This window comes from Oncorhynchus nerka, linkage group LG16 (assembly GCF_034236695.1).
Source record: "Oncorhynchus nerka isolate Pitt River linkage group LG16, Oner_Uvic_2.0, whole genome shotgun sequence".
NCBI lineage: Eukaryota > Metazoa > Chordata > Actinopteri > Salmoniformes > Salmonidae > Oncorhynchus > Oncorhynchus nerka.
Window position 1 is genome coordinate 2,590,095 of NC_088411.1, and position 8,742 is coordinate 2,598,836.

Sequence of the window (8,742 nt, forward strand, 5' to 3'; positions counted from 1 at the left end):
AGGCTATATACAGGGGTACCGGAACAGAGTCAATGTGGAGGCTATATACAGGGGGTACCGGAACAGAGTCAATGTGGAGGCTATATACAGGGGGTACCGGAACAGAGTCAATGTGGAGGCTATATACAGGGGGTACCGGTACAGAGTCAATGTGGAGGCTATATACAGGGGGTACCGGAACAGAGTCAATGTGGAGGCTATATACAGGGGGTACCGGTACAGAGTCAATGTGGAGGCTATATACAGGGGGTACCGGAACAGAGTCAATGTGGAGGCTATATACAGGGGGTACCGGTACAGAGTCAATGTGGAGGCTATATACAGGGGGTACCGGTACAGAGTCAATGTGGAGGCTATATACAGGGGGTACCGGTACAGAGTCAATGTGGAGGCTATATACAGGGGGTACCGGTACAGAGTCAATGTGGAGGCTATATACAGGGGGTACCGGAACAGAGTCAATAGCGAGGCTATATACAGGGGGTACCGGTACAGAGTCAATGTGGAGGCTATATACAGGGGGTACCGGTACAGAGTCAATGTGGAGGCTATATACAGGGGGTACCGGTACAGAGTCAATGTGGAGGCTATATACAGGGGGTACCGGTACAGAGTCAATGTGGAGGCTATATACAGGGGGTACCGGTACAGAGTCAATGTGGAGGCTATATACAGGGGGTACCGGTACAGAGTCAATGTGGAGGCTATATACAGGGGGTACCGGTACAGAGTCAATGTGGAGGCTATATACAGGGGGTACCGGTACAGAGTCAATGTGGAGGCTATATACAGGGGGTACCGGTACAGAGTCAATGTGGAGGCTATATACAGGGGGTACCGGTACAGAGTCAATGTGGAGGCTATATACAGGGGGTACCGGTACAGAGTCAATGTGGAGGCTATATACAGGGGGTACCGGTACAGAGTCAATGTGGAGGCTATATACAGGGGGTACCGGTACAGAGTCAATGTGGAGGCTATATACAGGGGGTACCGGTACAGAGTCAATGTGGAGGCTATATACAGGGGGTACCGGAACAGAGTCAATGTGGAGGCTATATACAGGGGTACCGGAACAGAGTCAATGTGGAGGCTATATACAGGGGGTACCGGAACAGAGTCAATAGCGAGGCTATATACAGGGGGTACCGGTACAGAGTCAATGTGGAGGCTATATACAGGGGGTACCGGTACAGAGTCAATGTGGAGGCTATATACAGGGGGTACCGGTACAGAGTCAATGTGGAGGCTTTATACAGGGGTACCGGTACAGAGTCAATGTGGAGGCTATATACAGGGGGTACCGGTACAGAGTCAATGTGGAGGCTATATACAGGGGTACCGGTACAGAGTCAATGTGGAGGCTATATACAGGGGTACCGGTACAGAGTCAATGTGGAGGCTATATACAGGGGGTACCGGTACAGAGTCAATGTGGAGGCTATATACAGGGGGTACCGGTACAGAGTCAATGTGGAGGCTATATACAGGGGGTACCGGAACAGAGTCAATGTGGAGGCTATATACAGGGGGTACCGGAACAGAGTCAATGTGGAGGCTATATACAGGGGGTACCGGAACAGAGTCAATAGCGAGGCTATATACAGGGGTACCGGTACAGAGTCAATGTGGAGGCTATATACAGGGGGTACCGGTACAGAGTCAATGTGGAGGCTATATACAGGGGGTACCGGTACAGAGTCAATGTGGAGGCTTTATACAGGGGGTACCGGTACAGAGTCAATGTGGAGGCTATATACAGGGGGTACCGGTACAGAGTCAATGTGGAGGCTATATACAGGGGGTACCGGTACAGAGTCAATGTGGAGGCTATATACAGGGGGTACCGGAACAGAGTCAATAGCGAGGCTATATACAGGGGGTACCGGTACAGAGTCAATGTGGAGGCTATATACAGGGGGTACCGGTACAGAGTCAATGTGGAGGCTATATACAGGGGGTACCGGTACAGAGTCAATGTGGAGGCTATATACAGGGGGTACCGGTACAGAGTCAATGTGGAGGCTATATACAGGGGGTACCGGTACAGAGTCAATGTGGAGGCTATATACAGGGGGTACCGGTACAGAGTCAATGTGGAGGCTATATACAGGGGGTACCGGTACAGAGTCAATGTGGAGGCTATATACAGGGGGTACCGGTACAGAGTCAATGTGGAGGCTATATACAGGGGGTACCGGTACAGAGTCAATGTGGAGGCTATATACAGGGGGTACCGGTACAGAGTCAATGTGGAGGCTATATACAGGGGGTACCGGTACAGAGTCAATGTGGAGGCTATATACAGGGGGTACCGGTACAGAGTCAATGTGGAGGCTATATACAGGGGTACCGGTACAGAGTCAATGTGGAGGCTATATAGAGGGGGTACCGGAACAGAGTCAATGTGGAGGCTATATACAGGGGGTACCGGAACAGAGTCAATGTGGAGGCTATATACAGGGGGTACCGGAACAGAGTCAATAGCGAGGCTATATACAGGGGGTACCGGTACAGAGTCAATGTGGAGGCTATATACAGGGGGTACCGGTACAGAGTCAATGTGGAGGCTATATACAGGGGGTACCGGTACAGAGTCAATGTGGAGGCTATATACAGGGGGTACCGGAACAGAGTCAATAGCGAGGCTATATACAGGGGGTACCGGTACAGAGTCAATGTGGAGGCTATATACAGGGGTACCGGTACAGAGTCAATGTGGAGGCTATATACAGGGGGTACCGGTACAGAGTCAATGTGGAGGCTATATACAGGGGTACCGGTACAGAGTCAATGTGGAGGCTATATACAGGGGGTACCGGTACAGAGTCAATGTGGAGGCTATATACAGGGGGTACCGGTACAGAGTCAATGTGGAGGCTATATACAGGGGGTACCGGTACAGAGTCAATGTGGAGGCTATATACAGGGGTACCGGTACAGAGTCAATGTGGAGGCTATATACAGGGGTACCGGTACAGAGTCAATGTGGAGGCTATATACAGGGGGTACCGGTACAGAGTCAATGTGGAGGCTATATACAGGGGGTACCGGTACAGAGTCAATGTGGAGGCTATATACAGGGGGTACCGGTACAGAGTCAATGTGGAGGCTATATACAGGGGGTACCGGTACAGAGTCAATGTGGAGGCTATATACAGGGGGTACCGGTACAGAGTCAATGTGGAGGCTATATACAGGGGGTACCGGAACAGAGTCAATGTGGAGGCTATATACAGGGGGTACCGGAACAGAGTCAATAGCGAGGCTATATACAGGGGGTACCGGTACAGAGTCAATAGCGAGGCTATATACAGGGGGTACCGGAACAGAGTCAATGTGGAGGCTATATACAGGGGGTACCGGAACAGAGTCAATGTGGAGGCTATATACAGGGGGTACCGGAACAGAGTCAATGTGGAGGCTATATACAGGGGGTACCGGAACAGAGTCAATGTGGAGGCTATATACAGGGGGTACCGGTACAGAGTCAATAGCGAGGCTATACACAGGGGGTACCGGAACAGAGTCAATAGCGAGGCTATATACAGGGGGTACCGGAACAGAGTCAATAGCGAGGCTATACACAGGGGGTACCGGAACAGAGTCAATAGCGAGGCTATATACAGGGGGTACCGGAACAGAGTCAATAGCGAGGCTATACACAGGGGGTACCGGAACAGAGTCAATAGCGAGGCTATACACAGGGGGTACCGGAACAGAGTCAATAGCGAGGCTATATACAGGGGGTACCGGAACAGAGTCAATAGCGAGGCTATACACAGGGGGTACCGGAACAGAGTCAATAGCGAGGCTTTATACAGGGGGTACCGGTACAGAGTCAATAGCGAGGCTTTATACAGGGGGTACCGGTACAGAGTCAATAGCGAGGCTTTATACAGGGGGTACCGGAACAGAGTCAATAGCGAGGCTATATACAGGGGTACCGGAACAGAGTCAATAGCGAGGCTATATACAGGGGGTACCGGAACAGAGTCAATAGCGAGGCTTTATACAGGGGGTACCGGAACAGAGTCAATAGCGAGGCTATATACAGGGGGTACCGGAACAGAGTCAATAGCGAGGCTATATACAGGGGGTACCGGAACAGAGTCAATAGCGAGGCTATATACAGGGGGTACCGGAACAGAGTCAATAGCGAGGCTTTATACAGGGGGTACCGGAACAGAGTCAATAGCGAGGCTATATACAGGGGGTACCGGTACAGAGTCAATAGCGAGGCTATATACAGGGGGTACCGGTACAGAGTCAATGTGGAGGCTATATACAGGGGGTACCGGAACAGAGTCAATGTGGAGGCTATATACAGGGGGTACCGGAACAGAGTCAATAGCGAGGCTATATACAGGGGGTACCGGTACAGAGTCAATAGCGAGGCTATATACAGGGGGTACCGGAACAGAGTCAATAGCGAGGCTATATACAGGGGGTACCGGTACAGAGTCAATGTGGAGGCTATATACAGGGGGTACCGGAACAGAGTCAATAGCGAGGCTATATACAGGGGGTACCGGTACAGAGTCAATAGCGAGGCTATATACAGGGGGTACCGGTACAGAGTCAATAGCGAGGCTATATACAGGGGGTACCGGAACAGAGTCAATAGCGAGGCTTTATACAGGGGGTACCGGTACAGAGTCAATAGCGAGGCTATATACAGGGGGTACCGGAACAGAGTCAATAGCGAGGCTATATACAGGGGGTACCGGGGCAAAGTCAAGGTGCGGGGGCACCAGTTAGTCGAGGTAATTGAGGTAATATGTACATGTAGTTAGAGTTAAAGTGACTATGCATAGATAATCAACAGAGAGTCGCAGCAGCATAAAAGAGGGGTCTGGGTAACTCTTTGATTAGCTCTTTTGGACCTAGACAGAACAGTCTATGACTAGGGTGGCTGGAGTCTTTGACAATTTTTAGGGCCTTCCTCTGACACCTGGTATAGAGGTCCTGGTTGGCAGGAAGCTTGGCCCCAGTGATGTACTGGGCCGTACACACTACTCTCTGTAGTGCCTTGCGGTCAAGGCCGAGCAGTTAAAATACCAGGCAGTGATGCAACCAGTTAGGATGCTCTCGATGGTGCAGCTATCTTTTCCGTCTCCTGAGGGGGAATAGGTTTTGTTGTGCCCTCTTCACGACTGTCTTGGTGTGTTTGGACCATGATAGTTCCTTGGTGATATGGACACCAAGGAACTTGAAGCTCTCAACCTACTCCATTACAGCCCCGTCGATGAGAATGGGGATGTGCTCAGTCCTCCTTTTCCTGTAGTCCACAATCATCTCCTTTGTCTTGATCACGTTGAGGGAGAAGTTGTTGTCCTGGCACCACACAGCCAGGTTTCTGACCTCCTCCTTATAGGCTGTCTCATCGTTGTCGGTGATCAGGCCTACCACTGTTGTGTCATCGGCAAACTTGATGATGGTGTTGGAGTCATACCTGGCCATACAGTCATGAGTAAACAGGGAGTACCGAAGGGGACTGAGCACACACCCGAGGGGCTGCCGTGTTGAGGATCAACGTGGCGGATGTGTTGTTACCTACCCTTGCCACCTGGGGGTGGCCAGTCAGGAAGTCCAGGATTCAGTTGGAGAGGGAGGTGTTTAGTCCCAGGGTCCTTAGCTTAGTGATGAGCTGTGAGGGCACTATGGTCTTGAACGCTGAGCTGTAGTCAATTAATAGCATTCTCACATAGGTGTTACTTTTGTCCACATAGGAGAGGGCAGTGTTGAGTGCAATAGAGATTGCATCATCTGTGGATCTGTTGTGGCGGTATGCAAATTGGAGTGGGTCTAGGGTTTCTGGGATAATAATGTTGATGTGAGCCATGACCAGCCTTTCAAAGCACTTCATGGCTACAGACATGAGTGCTACGGGTCTGTAGTCATTTAGGCAGGTTACCTTAGTGTTCTTGGGCAGAGGGACTATGGTGGTCTGCTTGAAACATGTTGGTATTACAGACTCAGTAAGGGACAGTTTGAAAATGTCAGTGAAGACACTTGCCAGTTGGTCAGCGCATGTTCGGAGTACACGTCCTGGTAATCTGTCTGGCCCTTGTGACCTTGTGAATGTTGACCTGTTTAAAGGTCTTACTCACATTGGCTACTGAGAGCGTGATCACACAGTCGTCTGGAACAGCTGATGCTCTCATGCATGTTTCAGTGTTACTTGCCTCGAAGCGAGCATAGAAGTAATTTAGCTCGTCTGGTAGGCTCGTGTCACTGTTCAGCTCGCGGCTGTGCTTCCCTTTGTAGTCTGTAATAGTTTGCAAGCCCTGCCACACCCGACGAGCGTCGGAGCCGGTGTAGTATGATTCAACCTAAGTCCTGTATTGACCCTTTGCCTGTTTTATGGTTTGTTGGAGGGCATAATGGGATTTCTTATAAGCTTCTGGGTTAGAGTCCCGCTCCTTGAAAGCGGCAGCTCTACCCTTTAGTTCAGTGCGGATGTTGCCTGTAATCCATTGGTTCTGGTTGGGGTATGTACGTACGGTCACTGTAGGGACGACGTCATCGATACACTTATAGTGACTGATGTGGTGTACTCCTCAATGCCAACGGAAAAAATCCCAAAACATATTCTGTTCTGTGCTAGCAAAACAGTCCTGTAGTTTAACATCTGCTTCGTCTGACCACTTTCTCATTGACCAAGTCACTGGTGCTTCCTGCTTTAGTTTTTGCTTGTAAGCAGGAATCAGGAGGATAGAATTATGGTCAGATTTGCCAAATGGAGGGTGAGGGATAGCTTTGTACGCTTCTCTGTGTGTGGAGTAAAGGTGGTCTAGAATTTTTTCCCTCTGGTTGAACATTTAACATGCTGGTGGAAATGAGGTAAAAACGGATTTAAGTTTCCCTGCATTAAAGTCCCCGGCCAAAAGGAGATGAGCGTTTTCCTGTTTGCTTATGGCCCGTATACAGCTCATTGAGTGTGGTCTTAGTGCCAGCATCGGTATGTGTGGCGTGAACAATACGACAATGCCTTATTAATTAACAAACACAAATTACATTTCGGTTAAGGGGCTTGTACATATGACCTTTATGATTCTACTGATTTAAAAGCACTTTAGTCTTCAGATTTTGTTTTCTAATTGACATTATAAACTGGGTGGTTCGAGCCCTGAATGCTGATTGGCTGACATTCATGGTATATCAGACCGTATACCACGGGTATGACAAAACATTTATTTTTATTGCCGAAACCCCATCGGTAACCAGTTTGTAATAGCAATAAGGCGCCTCGGGAGTTTGTGATATATGGCCAATATACCACAGCTAAGGGCTGTATCCAGGCTCTCCGCGTTGTGTTGTGCTTAAGAACAGCCTGTAGCCATGGTATATTGGCCATATACCACACCTCCGGGTCATTGTTGCTTAATTAGCTATGGTTACATGGGAGGCGTTGTAGTTCTGGCCATTTGAACTGTTGAATGTAGGCAAACACTGTACACTTAGAAATAATTAGATATATTCTGAACAATAAATTATCAACATTTGATCAAATCTGGCAGCCTTTCCTCTCCTACCTGGACGAGTCGGTGCTGTGAATTTGTTCTTATTAACGCACTCTCAATTGTAATATTATATTCTACCTTTGGCCAGCATGTGCTGGCCCCGCCACCCGAGCAGTTGGGGGGGGTTAGGAGGGAGAATAAGTGGAGGGGGGTGGGGGGTGACATCTACCCTCTTTCTTTCTACATGTCCTTGTTCTGTATTATTTGTTTTGCACCCAGAACTCTGGGTGTTGTTGTTCCTGTATGCTCTTTTATGTTCAGATATGAATTGTATACCTGTCTTGTATACCTATACACCATTCTTGTGTGTGTTCAATAAAAAAATATCTGAAACGAAATGTTGAATGTATTGTTTTAATGCAGGATGAGTTGGAAAGGTATCCTGTTTCATCTATCCATCGTTGTGACGCTATCCTCACTGAGAAACAATTTCCATCCCTTCTTTTACTCAATATCTGTTGGAAAAAAGTCTGGTTATTACCACACAAATACTTGCTTGTTAACAAGGTCAAAGAGGTATCTTTCAGAATGATCCCTAAGTATTACCCTGTGAATCATTACCTGAAGAAACTCAAAAAAGACATTAACATTGATTTTACTTTTTGTGTTGAGCATCCAGAAACAGTTTCACATCTATTTTGGCATTGTCTACATGTAAAACAATTATGGAAAGATATTCACAATTTTATAATTGTTGATATTCTTGATGACTTTTGTTTTTTATGGAAGGATGTGCTGCTAGGTTTCCTTAACCATAATAAATATAAAGAAAAAACCATTTTACCTCATAAATCTAATTGTGCTAATGGCAGAATTTCATATTCATAAATGTAAATGTAAACCACTTCATAAATGTAAACCACTCTTCAGTGTTTTCTATAAGGAATTCAAGCAGTACATTCTTCTAATAAGAAAGCAGTTAAAACAATCAATATGTGTGTTTATTTTAAGGTCTTTGTATAATCTGTCATTTGTTGTACCCCCTAGCATATGTTATCATTGTCTATTTATGTATTTATTGTATGTATACAGACTTTTCTACATTGGCAATACAAATAGTTTTTAAATGCAAATAAAACTCACCTGCCAGAATGCACCTGCAGACAGACACATACACAGAGAGATTTAAAAGATAATAGATACTTTTAAGGAAGTAGAAATGTCCCACAGCAGTGGATTACTTTTACGTTCTTTACCTCTGTGCATCACGGTCATC

General features: G+C 47.4%; 1 pseudogene; it reads right to left on the reverse strand.

The window, feature by feature from the left end:
* Positions 1 to 8,732, reverse strand: part of LOC115144275 (sodium-dependent neutral amino acid transporter B(0)AT2-like) — a 36,454-nt pseudogene extending 27,722 nt beyond the window's left edge.
* Between the last annotated feature and the right edge of the window lie 10 nt (positions 8,733 to 8,742).